Source organism: Chlorocebus sabaeus, chromosome 13 (genome assembly GCF_047675955.1).
Source record: "Chlorocebus sabaeus isolate Y175 chromosome 13, mChlSab1.0.hap1, whole genome shotgun sequence".
Taxonomy (NCBI): Eukaryota; Metazoa; Chordata; class Mammalia; order Primates; family Cercopithecidae; genus Chlorocebus; species Chlorocebus sabaeus.
In genome coordinates, this window is record NC_132916.1 from 32,397,267 (window position 1) to 32,409,904 (window position 12,638).

The window sequence follows — 12,638 nt, forward strand, 5'->3', positions numbered from 1 at the left end:
AAAAAGAAAAAAAGAAAGGCAATCAATGGTACTAGGAAGTTTGATTTTTTTTTTTTTTAATTTTTTGAGATAGGGTTTCACTCTGTCACCCAGGCTGGAGTGCAGTGGCACGATCTCAGCTCACTGCAACCTGCACCTCCTGGGTTCAAGAGGTTCTCCTGCCTCAGCCTCCTGAGTAGCTGGGGAGCAATAATAACTCTTACTACCTTCTGGTGGGAGTGTAAATTAATACAACCATTTAGAGAAACAGATTGATAGTAAAATTCAGTAGGAAAGTCAGTTCTGCTCCTGGGTTTATATACTAGAAAAATTTTTGCATATGTACACCAGGAAGCGTGCATTACAGATTCTCATAGCAGCATTGATCAGAATTACTAAAAAGAGAGAGACAGAGAAAGGGAGAACCCAAATGTGCATTCATAGTAGCAAGGAGTAGTCATTTGTGGCATATTCCTACAGTGGAATACTATACAACAATGAGAATGAAGAAACCCCACTGTGCAAATGTAACACAATTAACTTAATACCAACATTAAACAGAGTGTTGGGGAAAAACCCAGATCACTGAAGCTATATAATGTATGCTTCTGTTTATGTAACATTCAAAAAGGAAAAGCAAAACTTCACATGATTTTAGGGATGTATATATAGAAGTTGTAAAATTATAAAGAAAGCAAGCAAATGAATAAAACACAACTCAGAGTGGTGATTATCTCTGGTGTGTGTTGGTGGGTAGGGGAGACACCACCTAAGGGGGCATGAAGAGGTCCCCTATGGATACTAAGATTCTATTTTTTTAATGTAGCTGCTAGGATATAAAGATTCATTTTATTTCATTCTTTTAATTGCTCAAAAACATTCATACTATATTTTATATGTATGGTACATTTCACAATCAAATGGTCAATGTGGCTAGGCATGGTGGCTCACACCTGTAATCCCAGCACTTTGGGAGGCCAAGGCCGGTGGATCGCTTGAGGTCAGGAGTTGGAGACCAGCCTGGCCATCATGGTGAAACCCCGTCTCTACTAAAAATACAAAAATTAGCCAGATGTGGTGGCCTGTGCCTGTAATCCCAGCTACTCAGAAGGCTGAGACAGGAGAATTGCTTGAACCTGGGAGGTGGAGGTTGCAGTGAACCAAGATTGTGCCACTGCACTCCAGCCTGGGCAACAACAGAGCAAGACTGTCTCAAAAACCAACCAAACAAAAAACAAGTGGCCACTGTGTGTTATTTCTGGGATCTTGACTAAAAGCATTGAAGCTGGGCTATGTCTCCTCTGTCTCCCTCTCCAAAATGAGTTAGAAAATTCCATTCTGGCCAGGCACGGTGGCTCACGCCTGTAATCCCAGAACTTTGGGAGGCCGAGGAAGGTGGATCACCTAAAGTCAGGAGTTCAAGACCAGGCTGGCCATCATGGTGAAACCCAGTCTCTACTAAAAATACAAAAATTAGTTGGGCATGGTGGTGCATGTCTGTAATCTCAGCTACTTGGGAGGCTGAGACAGGAGAAACACTTGAACCTGGAAGGCACAGGTTGCAGTGAGCAGAGATGGCACCACTGCACTCAGGCCTGGGCAACAGAACAAGACTCCATCTCAAAAAATAATAAATAAATAAATAAATAATAAATTTTAAAAATGAAAACTCCAATCTCTTATTGATTGAAATCTAGTCGACCTCTGGATAAGCCCTTCCCTTTGGCTTATTACTACTGTATTCCAAATCGAGTGTTGTACTTGTCCCTGCTCCACCATTATCAGCAGTCAGATTCTTCTACTTTTCTGGCAACCTAAGCTTAGGGGGTACCAAGATCATCCTCTTGCCTTTCCAACAGTGTTTGCTCAGCCTGCAAGTACAAGAGGAAAAAAAAAAGAAGTTTAATTATAATCACTTCTCCAGGAACTGCTTTCCTCTAATGATGTCCACATCAAGTGACTCCAAAATCATTATTCATTCTAAAAGAGAGTAATTCTGGCCGGGCATGGTGGCTAACACCTGTAATCCTAGCACTTTGGGAGGCCAAGGCGGGTGGATTGCCTGAGCTCAGGAGTTCGAGACCAGCCTGGGCAACACGGAGAAACTCTGTCTCCACTAAAATTACAAAAAATTAGCCAAACGTGGTGGTGTGTGCCTGTAATCCCAGCTACTTGGGAGGCTGAAGCATGAGAATACCTTGAACCCTGGAGGCAGAGGTTGCAGTGAGCTGAGATCGTTTCACTTCACTCCAGCCTGGGTGACAGAGCAAGACTCTGTCTCAAAAATACATACATACATACATACATACATACATACATACATACATACATACATAAAAGAGAGTAATTCAAGGCCTTGAATATCAACCAGAGTGAGTGATGGAAAGGCTTGATACCAGTATGTCACTCATGGCTTTCATGGGTGGACCTTTTCAGAATCACCCAGTGTCCCCCTCTCTGAAAACCTTCATCTGTACAACAGAAATAGTAAACAACTGTGCTGAATGTTCTTAGAAGGCGTGGTCATAAACTTTCTATTAATAGACAGTAGAGCCTGTTGTCAACTCTGTCTAAATCTATACATTAACTTGGAAGTTTCATCAGTCTGACTCATATTTTCTTTTTTCTTTCTAATAATTCAGTAGCCCAGCCTTTATACCCTCACTCAACTTCTTCTGGCACGGACATGCTCAGCATTTGCCACACTTGCTAATACAGGTAAAATCTATACTATTTTTTGGCAGGCTTTAATAACTTTCATAATGAGCTACCATGCCTGTCATTTATTTGATTTGAACTTGCAAAGGCATCAATAAATTAAAAGAAAACATACTGAGATGTGGTGGAGGAAAAAAATGTCGATTCCCAAATTCATCTTTTAGAAATTCAAAATACACAATAGAGCAACAGCTGTTCTAGATTTCCATCAGAGATTAGCAGATAAGTTATCATTGAAATTCAAAGTTGTGACATCTTTAGATAAATATTTGCCCTTGATTTTCACAGCCTCTGATTCAACAGAAATCTGGAAGGGTTCACAGCTTGGCCCAGAGAAGATTGTTTTAAATCTACAGCTTTAAAATGTGGTTGAAAAGGAGCCCAGGTTGGATCCTGCCAGCAGGTCCGCTGGCCGCTGTTACCTCCCCACTGTCAATGCCTAGGTCTCTTCCTCCAGCCCTGTTTCAGCCAGCCTTCACCTCATTTACTGAGCCTGCTACAGATTCATTACCTGGCATCAGAGCTCCCCTCTCACTGCGCCTGCCCAGAGGGGCGCCAGTATACTAGCCAGATGCCGCTGGAGGGACTCCACAATAAAGCCTGGCTATTGAAGACTTCAACACTCTCATAAAGTCACTTTGCCAGCTGTAGAGCACACAAGTGCCAGAAGATCCAAGCCTCCTACCTTCCCCAAAGAAACACCTTGGATAAAGCCTTGGGATATCGTCCACATGGCTCCAGCCAACACATGAATTCCTTTACACCAGCACATGGTCTCTCTTTCCTGTCCATTCACTTTGGAAGACAGTCCTTGAACTGACAAGGCCTGGAGTGTCTTGTACAACTACCGTCAATCCGGTTTCCAGCAGAGGCTTGTGGGCTAGGGAGTGTATCGATTTGTATTGTTAAAGAAATTTCCTGCTCCTCTCAGTGTCAGCTGAAGGGCCCTCTGCAGTCATTCTCCTATTTTGAGAGAAGTGAAACAAGAGGAGACCAACTCCTGGTTCCTACCTACGGGGTGTTTAGACCAGTGACAATGTTAGTCCTACAATTTGGAATTATTTGTTTATTTATTTTTTAATCACCGCCATTTCTCCAAGTACAAAGTCTGTGTCTATAAAGCAATTAGATATCTGTCATATGTTACACCGGCAAGTCCATCTCATCATTTTACAGCGGGATGGTGACTTCCTTTAGTCCCCCATACTGACCGCGGTCCCTCACCTACTGACTGATTGACTTGTAAATCTGCCCCCACCCACTTGTCTGTCCATTGAAGGCAAATTCGCCATCGGGAACACAGTAGTTTCTCAATAACTATCTGATGAATGACCACCCTTCCTGGGGTTTAGAATATCAAAGGGGCGTGTCCTTTCCTCCGAAATCACCTGCCTGGGCTTCCCGCAGCCAGGTGTCCCCAGCCTTCACCTCGGTCCGGCCACCACCTCATCCCGTTTCTCCGCGGCTTCCAGGCTTCGGGCTGGGATCTCCGCTCCTGCCTGTAGGTGCGGCCCAGCGGGTGCGACACGCGTCGGAGCCGGGCAGCGGAGGCGGGGACAGGGACGCGGCAGCCACACCCGCGTCTCTTTCCCCTCCCGGGCATCCCCGAGGGCCCTTCTGCTTCCAGTTCCTTGAGCCCCCAAGCCCCCCGTGCAGCAAGAGCGAGTCGCAGGAACAAGTGGAGAATCTTGGCCGCGGCCCCCTCCCCCGCCTTATAAAAAAGAAATTGACTTTTGTTTGGAGTTTGTGAAAAGTGGGGCTCGGGGCCCAGTCAATGGGGCGCCCCGCGGCGCGGGCTGAGTGGAGCTAGCGCGAACCGCTCAGCCGCGGCCCCAATTAATCCGCCCTTTGTGCTGCCCGCCCGGCCGCCCCCGCCGCAGCCGCACCAGCGGCCCATTGTTCGGCCTCGCCGGGCCGCGGGATTTACCCTTTTCAAACAGCCGGTTTTGTCCAGGGCAGTTCGAGCGGAAGTTTCTCACTGACAATTTGCCCCAAATAGATAGATTTGTCAGAAGCGACCTTCGGGAAGGAAGCAAAAAGCCACCGGCCCAAAGGTTGGGCCCGAAACAGGGACTCTGCGTCCCACCCGCGGCCGCGCCGCCCCCGCCCCGCGCCCCGCGCCCCCTTCCCCGCGCCCCCTACCCTGGGGCCCCGAAGCCCCGCGGGGGTCCCGACCACCGCACCTGCTGAGCCAGACACTCCGCGGACCTGACCTCCGTTTTACCCATCTGTAAAATGGAGCAGCTGGGCGCTGGCAAGCCGTAAGTCCAAGAGCTTTGGCTCCACCAGCGTATATGACGCTCGTTTCCTTTCTCTCTCCCCACACCCTTTCCAAAAACTGTGAGCCAGAAAACCTGGCCAGGCCTCCGTGAAGGCGAGAAACGGTCTTGAAGGTGGGTCACGGTAACGCGCTCCGGATCGTGCATGTGCTGTTTCGCCGCTGCCCTCTGACTCCTCCTTAACAAAGATGTCAACCGTGCGAAATCACAGGTGGTGCCTTTGTAAGACCAGCTATTGTCCCCTCATAAGTCAAGATATAAAACGCTTTGTACTGAATGGCCCATGATCTGGAGCTCTCAACTTGGGAGTCGAGCTGTTAGATTTTTTTTTCCCCACCCACCAGAGCCACTCTTCTCCCAAATGACCTCACTTAATAAGCAAAATTTAAATGGGGGTGGGGGAAACTCAACACGCTGTGGATGAAAAGAATAGTTACTGATTTCTTCACACTTAATGGCACGTAGGAGTCTTTTAAAATACAGTCTCTACCAAACAGATCTGTGAATTTTAAGCAGAACTGAATTGTATTAATCAGTTGGTGGGTTTGTTCATCTTCTATCACTAGATGAGAAATACAAAGGTTGGGACTCCACAGCGTCTAATTCTACTGTACTTAAGCAATCTGCCTTTAGTCCAGAAAATTTCCTGCTAGCTGCACATGAGAGAAAAATTGAAGCAAAAAAAAAAAAATCTGTTTTTTGTTTATCCATCAGGTGAATACACACTTCAGCATCATACAGAGGAAACCCTAGGTGGTCTTTAGCAAGATTTCAGTGGTTAAGAGCTACAATTTAGAAAAGATGACAATACATACACAGTGTCAATAGTATTTAAACAAACATCCCAGACAACAGAATAATGGTTATTAACTATGATGCTTTGGGCTTCTGACTAATTTCCCATGTCTGTCTGCAGCCAAACAGCTGCAGGATTTTTCCCCCTTTAAAAACTGTTTGTGCATCATTTTAAAAATTGCATTTAACAGCCATATTCTCCAGAACAGTCCCTCTGTGTGGAACTGAAGTGAATGGTTTAGCAATAGCGATGAAGCCAGTAAGTAGTAAGAAGGTCTTTCATGCCAAAAGAACTCTAACCACTCTGCTAGAAATGGGCTACTTTAAAAGATTTTACTCTCTGAAATGTAGACAGTTGTCTGCTCCCGTATGACCTTCAGTATGGTTTACATGTCTAAATAAATGGAATTATTTAACCCTGCTCACACGTGCACTAGTGTTTTCAAAATTGATTAAGTTGTGCAACTGTACTAAAGTGTACCTTTCTTGGGGTTTGAAAATATTAAAGAAATCAAAAGAGAGGGTAAGATTATTTTGCAAAATTGTTTTCTCACTCTTCCAGACAAATATTACATTTTTAAAATTACTTGGTGATCCAAAGATTAAAATGAATGCATTTCTATACACCCCAAATATGCAATTCTGGTGATTATTTAGCTACTGCAACTGGAAATACATATATTTAGGGACACAGATATGTACAATTATGAATACTTGGGTAATTACACATTGTAACTAACCATTAATGCATGGACTAAAGTCAAATTGCCTCCACTGTTTTCATTGTTATTTAGTACTTAATGAGTATCCACTTGGCACTAAAAGATGGTCAAAATATATCAAACAACGTCAGCCTTCCAAAAAGGCATCAAAATACTTACATCCTAGAAAGATACACATATGTTGTATGTAGTGCATGTTGGTGTTTCAAATATCTCATTATTTAATGTCCTGATCTGATAGAAATGTTAGATTTCAAATCACTGTTTCATCTACCCCAAATTCATGTCAGTTACACCTGAAATTTTAGAGGCTGAGGAGAAATGTCTGCAACCTACCTCCTCAGTTGTGAACTCCTATACCTGAAAGGCCAAATCCTCCTCCTCCCAGCAGGCAATCATCTTATGCCCTGAAGCATGAGATCTGATTACCCCTATCATCATCTTAGCTTGCATAGATACAGATGTTATTAACGGCTGTAGTTTATCCAACCCTTTTTTAAAACGCAGCTGCAGCATTTGACTTGGGGACCTCCTGTGAATCCCACTGGTTGACTCCGTCTTGCACAAAGCACGTGGGGTTTGGGGGAGGGAGAAGAGAGAGGGAGGTTTGTTTTGTTTTGGAGGGGTTTTTTTTGTTTTTTTTTGTTTTTTTTTTTTTTTTTTTGAATCAGAGTTCCCTAAATAGCCACTGGGCATCTTTGTAAGTGATGTGAATTCTGAAATTACTTACTAGAATAGGACAACAGAGTACTGTGTGAACTAGATCTGTTGGAAACAAAGCATAGGAGAACATATGATGCTTTTCACTTCATTGGCAGAGATCAAATATGTGGTCCTGATATACTTATCCACATAATAAAGAATTGTAGCTTATTCTCAAATATATTGGCCACATTCAAACTGGAGTACCTGATTTTACATAACAATTGTTTCTACAAATGTTGAAACAGTAACCTGGATAAAGTAGGTCCTAAACCTGCTGTGAAGAAAAGACCGCGATGTTTTTCAAATCTGAAAGGCCCAGATTGGCAATCCAGGCAGATCAAATTCAGTGACTAATTGCTTAATCTAATCATTGACTTTTTCTCAGCATCTATGATTTGTGTCTCTAAGTATTGCTCCTGTAGGTCACATCATCCCTTCTATAAAACAGAGAGGACACCTCACAGGTTTTCTATACCTTAGAACACAGCAAATTTTAAGTACTGGCAGAAAGGGAATTTAGAAAATAACCCTGTGAAGAAAAGGAGGCTGACATTGCACAAATACTGAACTATAGTTTCAAGATGCACAAAACACTGTTCTTAATTCTGATTACTTCACTAGTAAGTAAGTGAAATTGCTTTAATTGGAGCTTCTAGAAGCCCTTCTGGGAAATGAGAGGTAGCTCGATGCAGTGGAATGCAGTGGAATGAGTATTTCAAAGAGCACTGGACTCAGCATCAGGAGCTCTGGGTTCTGGGGATGGTCTCTGTCTCTCAGTGAGCAAGCAAGGACAAGTTGTCTCTAAGGTTCTCACTTTCCTCATCCATAAAACGACTACATTAGAGGAGTGCCTTGTGACTTATGTGTTCTGTGATTCCAGGCTAAATGGAAGCCAAGTCAGACTGTGTAATTCACAGGAAATTAGGAGACTGAAGAAAGCTTGGCAGCCAGTATCTCCCTGGATGTAGTCTGCGCTCTGCTTTCTTTAGTCATTCTTTTGTTTTCAGAAAGCCAAAAATGACCTGCACTGCTTCCAAAGGTTTGGAGATCCAGAGGACCTGTCCCTGTCCCTTCCTACCCCATTGCTGAGGCTGAGCAAAAATAAGCCCCTCACCTCAAGCTTCAGCAGCTTTCGTCGAGTATCATCAGGCAGGTTCACTCATACATTCCACATTTACAAAGCACCACTATGTGCCAGGGTGCAAGGGACTAGAAAGATGTTTCTACTTGATTATTCTCGGAGCCAGAGAATGTCAAGATGCAGCAGGACTCTAGAAGCCTCGGAGTCTCAGCCTGACCTTAGAACTGAATTTTTGCCCAACCAAGGGTGTGAATAAATGGAGAGACATGATTTGTTATTTGTTAAGGTTGTGTGTGTGTGTGTATGTGTGTGTGTGTGTGTGTGTGTGTGTGTGTATGCGTGGGGGGTCACACAGAGCACTGTCTTCTTGTTGCTGTTAGCAAGTGTTCATCTTCCTACTTGTGGGGAGTAACAGACTACTTTTGGCAACACAGTGCTCAAAAGTGTCAAGAAAAAACCCTGCAACTCAGGATCCACTGGATTCTAGAGAACAAGGGTCCCTTTTCTGGATTGTTCTTGTTTATCTGGGGGATACATTTGGATGGGAATCAAACAACTTGTAGAGAGATCCACAGCAAAATCAAGAGCAAGCCTGCAAACACTGTTTCTTTCATTCTGGCACTTAGCAAGCACCTACTATGTGCCAGACACTGCTCCATGACCCACTTCCTCTCTCATCATCCATTGGGCAAACAACAGCCATAGGTTGAATTATGATGTGGAAGCAAATGCAAATCAACTTCCTACTTCATATAAACAAACAAACAAACAAAAACTTGTGTCAGAGTGTCTTTTGGATACTAAACATCAAAACTCAGCCAAGCTCAGCTGGTAGGTTTTCCCAGCCATTTCCTGGGTCTGAGCATCTCTTTACTCTGCATGTCGGTAAGGGGAATGGTATTTTAAAGGAGTGACTCTCTAGAGGCTGAATGGCCTCTGTGAGGGGGTTGGTCCCTGGTTGGGGAAGGGGTCTCTTTAACACCAATTCCATCAGCTCTGCTTGCTGATGGGAAAACTTGTCCTTTCACCTTTAGTATTTTAATTTAGAAGAATGTATGTGTTTGGAGGGGGTGTTAATGGAAAAAAAGTCACCATTTTTAGAGAAGCTAGTGAATGGCGGAGTTAGCAGTCAACCTCAGATATTCTGAAACTTAGAGGGCTGCTCTGTACCCCTGCCTCTCTCATACAACCTAGTTAGTAGGATTCTCTTTAACAGGGCATTAGCAGAGGAATGAGCTATAATACAATACAGTCCTGAGAGGGCTGTAGAATCAGTAGATTCTCCTAACACAAGGCCAGCTTTCCAGGGCAATTCTGGACAGCCTATCCCACTGCACACTGGTTTAGGGCTCCTTGCCATATATTCCCAGTGTCCTGTGTTTCATCCCAATCTAAAACATTTATCCCCTTTTATGTGTCTGCTCCCCGCTACATTGAGAAAGGAGTCATGTCATTAATCTCCTATATTCCCAGGGTCTGGCGTACAGTATTTGATGAGCAGGTAGATTGATGGATGGGCAGAAATATCTCTTGATCCATGGTCTTCTCATGGTCTTTTTTCCTATCTCTTGGACCAAAATGTAAACATCCTTCAATAAAAGATACCTTCCCTGCGTTTTAGGCTTTGGTTTTGGTTGAGAGCTCCATACTCACAAGCGCCTACAGAGGAAACTAGGGGCTATGTTTGAACCTGTTTAGAACGGTTTCAGAACCTCTGAGGGTGTGGCTATCCCCACCACCCTCCAAAGCTATAAACTTATCCTTGTAACTTAAGGTCTTGTCTCTGTTAAAAGATAATTCTGAAGACAGATGGCATTTGCCCCTTATCAATCATTTCCTTTAATGGAACACAGGAAAAATCTTTGAAAGTTAAGACTGAACAGGGTGAGAATCCTTTTACAAATAACAATCTGGAACCCAGAGAGGTCTAGTCACTTGCCTAAGGTCACACAGCTTGTTGGCACAGCCCTGAATCCCTATCTTGTGGTTTCCAGCATTTAGCCTGGCTGTGCCTCCCGTGGCCCCTCAGGGCATCTGCAGGTGACTTCCCTTATTCATTTGCCCAACATTTATGCAGCACCTACTATGAATCAGGCAGCATGCTGGGGCCTGTGGATAGAAAGATGAAGAGCCACAGTCTTTGTCCTGCAGAGGCTTTCTTCTCTGAGCTGTACCCATGGTAGCCCCAAGTTTCTACGCCTTAAATTCGAGGTCCCCCGTGGCCTGCAGGAGCTTTGCCTGAGTAGAAGGCAGTCGGCACTAAGGCTCCAAGCTTCTTTGGGACCTGGTGGGCGACGGGGCCTCAGCCCCTCCTGCCTACCCTGGAGCTTGTTGCCGCCGTTACCACTGAACCAATCATGCCAGAAAGTCATCACGATGATTTCAGAACTGTATTGTGATTTATGCAAAGCGCGCCGATAATTACAGCTGGGCGCACAGAACACAGGATGCATATGCTGCGGGTGTGTGCGCGCAGTGTTGTGCCTTTTGCCAGGGCTGAATGGGATGTATGTGTATTCCCTAGGCATCTTCTTGACACCCTGCTTGATTAAGGACTGGTGACAGGAAAAAGAGGGAAGATACCCATTTTGATTTTGAGATAATTTGATGAGCCTTGGGAGTATTTTCCAGAAGTTTTGGTGCCTACAAATGAGCCAGCCTGGCGGGAGTGTTCGAGAGTAGGGGAAGAGGTGGTTTGGAGCCCAGGAAAGCCATCGTTCAGTCCCCGCACAGGCAAAGCAATTCGTAGTTCTCTTTCTCGAAACAGACCCCTAAATGCTTCCCCTGGAGACAGGCCTGGGTCTAGTCACCACCCCCGAAACTGCCCTCATCTTCGCCCGAGATAAATTAGTTCCACCCTTGAAGTTCTTTGTCCTTAACCAAGCACCGTCTTTCGCGTCCGCGTTATGGGGGTGGTGGTGGTGGTGGCTGAAGTAAGTGGATTTCTGGCGTGAACCAGAACCTGAGGATTCCAAACGAAGCCTGGTATCTTATTGTGTTTCTCAAATCCTGCCTGAAATTCCTCCCCTCTCTGTGCGCCGAGTTCGAGAGAGTGCCACGCCGCCGGTCGGGCTAGCTCCACAAGCAGCTGCACAAGTTGGCTGTAAAAAACGCTGATTTTTCATCCTGTCACCTAATAAAACCCTACGCGCCTATGGCCTTGTCCCACAATTCCCCAATCTCGTCCCAATTCGGAAAACGGAGGAGGAGGGAATAACTTGAGAGATAAAGGTCCCCCATCTTGCTCTTTCCAGCGGACCCCAGCTTTCGTGGCGGCGCTCCACTCGGGAGGACACAGGCTCTGTGTGTGTGGTGTGAGCGACCCCGAGCTCGAGGCCAAGCCAAGGCTGGGCAGAAAGTTGCAATCACGTGCTATCGCAGCCCACGGGAGCGCACAGCCCGCTCCCCCTGGGACGCCCGGGTGGAGGACCTGCTGCGCCCTCCCAGGGCTCGGGGGACTCCAGCATTCACTTGCACGCACAGGCAAACTCTGATTGAAAGCCCGGGATGACACTGAGTCTGGAGAAAGAGGGACCGGGGGTGGGCTGGCGGAATTGCAGAGCGCGGGCCACAGCTCCCCTCCCAGCGAACGTCGAGCGGAGGGCGGGAGGTGTAACCTCTGACCTCTGGCCGGGTCCACGCCCTGAGCAGAGACTGGGAAGCTCTTGTTCGACAAGTTCAAGCTGCCGAGAGAGCTTAAATAGAATTAATCTCTTAGAGATCGGGGATCATCGCTCCCTCGGCATGCGCTCTCCCAGCACTGCGCACACAGCAAGGCGCGAGAGAGCTCAGGAACCGCGGGAAGGCAAACGGAATGGGGCCAGGGTAAGGGATGAGACCCGCTCTTCATGATCCCTCCGCCCGGAGAGCGGGAACCCGCGACGCCTGCAGAGGACAAGCAGCGGGAGGGAACGCTCTGCCCTCCTGCCGCCCCGGTGCAGATAATGGAGCCGACAAGAGATTCGTTCAGCGTCGGATGGGCCAGCTCTGCTTGGGGAAGCTGGCGGCACCCTCCCCTCAGCTGGAGACCAAACCCACCTCGCGAAGGCCGAAGGAACGCGCAACCTCCGGAAGACCCCATCCTCAGCCCTGACTTTCCGCAGATATGTGCAAAATGAGTAAATTACTCACCTCGGGCCAGATCCAAGTTTTACCCAACAGAAGGGGCACGGGACCAAGAATGAACCAACTCACATGGCCGTGTCCGGCGCGCACAATCACACGCCAGCACACAGCCACCCAATTTCTTCCGCGAATCTATCTGGCACTCTGGAGAGAGGGGGAAAAGCGTTTTGAGAAAGCCCCGTCACCCCTCCCCTTCCTTCTTGCCGTGAAATATACGAATTCATTTTTATTACG